This window comes from Diaphorina citri, unplaced genomic scaffold, assembly GCF_000475195.1.
Source record: "Diaphorina citri unplaced genomic scaffold, Diaci psyllid genome assembly version 1.1 scaffold6098, whole genome shotgun sequence".
NCBI lineage: Eukaryota > Metazoa > Arthropoda > Insecta > Hemiptera > Psyllidae > Diaphorina > Diaphorina citri.
Window position 1 is genome coordinate 1 of NW_007383474.1, and position 1,735 is coordinate 1,735.

At 33.1% G+C, this 1,735-nt stretch overlaps 1 long non-coding RNA gene across 1 annotated transcript; it reads left to right on the forward strand.

The window, feature by feature from the left end:
• The first annotated feature begins 6 nt into the window (after positions 1 to 6).
• Positions 7 to 1,543, forward strand: LOC113472549. The gene is made up of 2 exons (XR_003394813.1): positions 7 to 276; positions 673 to 1,543. It is a non-coding gene; the product is annotated as an uncharacterized LOC113472549 (long non-coding RNA).
• The last annotated feature ends 192 nt before the right edge of the window (positions 1,544 to 1,735 follow it).

Here is a 1,735-nt window from a genome sequence, read left to right on the forward strand (position 1 = left end):
AGACAGTGGTGCCCCTGGCGTCAAAAAACGAAAACACAAGCACAAACGAAAACCAGTTCTTGTATAGTGAATTCTATTCTTCTTCTTTGGTGTACAGTTTCTCAAATTGTTGTAAGAAAAAAAACGGTCGTCTTTCCTTTGTAGACGCATTTTTCTAGTGCGTCCACTTTTTATTTTATTTTTTGATTTTGTAGATAAATCGTTGTTGCTCAAGGAATGTTTTTACAGGTACAATTGTTTACTGGCTATTGTTTAGTATTATTATTGTAGATACAGGTGATATATGTGGGATTTCTGATGAGACCAATTTCTGGTAAAGTTATTAATTAGTTGATTTTGATTTTGTATTGAAAATTGAAATAACAAAGTTCATTATGATAGAAATAGTTTAATTAGATCTGTTGTATGCCAAAAGATCTTCAGTAGTCTGTTTTGTCAGTCTCGTTACGTACACCTACCCAGTAGAGTATCACATCAAGTATGTATTTCAGTGGTTAGACTTTCCTACCGAATAATAATACTATCTAAAATTTACTTATGTAGGTTACTTATCTCATAATTTAATCGAAAAATTTTGGGTCGATGGTACCTTTTGACTAAGATCATTTCATGGAATTCACGGTCTTTATTCACCTGAATTTATTATTTCAGTCTGTAAATAAAGCCATACAGGTGATATATGTGGGATTTCTGATGAGACCAATTTCTGGTAAATTTATTAGTTGATTTTGTATTGAAAATTGAAATAACAAAGTTCATTATGATAGAAATAGTTTAATTAGATCTGTTGTATGTTGTATGCCAAAAGATCTTCAGTAGTCTGTTTTGTCAGTCTCGTTACGTACACCTACCTAGTAGAGTATCAGAAGTATGTAATTCAGTGGTTAGACTTTCCTACCGAATAATAATACTATCTAAAATTTACTTATGTAGGTTACTTATCTCATAATTTAATCGAAAAATTTTGGGTCGATGGTACCTTTTGACTAAGATCATTTCATGGAATTCACGGTCTTTATTCACCTGAATTTATTATTTCAGTCTGTAAATAAAGCTTACTCTATGCTCTATGTTATTAGTTATTACTTATTGTGAATACGATTATTACCTATTAGTTATTATCATTTTAATTAATGCAGAAACTTAGTATAAAATATGTACTTATTATAAAATTGAACATTTTTATCATGTATCTCTTGTACAATAGTAATAGACTTTTTTTATTATAATTTTATTTGTAGATATGTATTACCTATTGTTTCTTTTGGTCTATAGTCTTACTTCCTATGTGTTGTGAATCACAGATTTGCCCTAGTACCTACTACCTACCTTTAAGTTCATGCATTTGTCATAGTGCCAGAACATTTGTCCTGAGTAGATCTACATTAGGAGTTTGATATGCTTTCAGCAAAACTGGTAAATTGTTAAATTGCATCAGCTCCCATGGCGTAGTGGTCACTGCGCTCGCCTTGCACGCGGGAGACCCGGGTTCGATTCCCGGCGGAGTCAAGAAATTTGTATCAAGCAAATGATTGATTCCGTGACTGGCTGTTGCGGGGACCACTCAGCCTCGTGAGGAAAATGAGTAGCTATGACATATAAATGCGCATAGCGACCGGTGCCAGCATGGTGGGTAAACATTGGATTTTAGGATTATTGAGATATTGGAAAAATCCTACAATGCTGCAGTGAGCACCAAAGTTGTGACATAATAACACAAAAAAACTGCATTTAC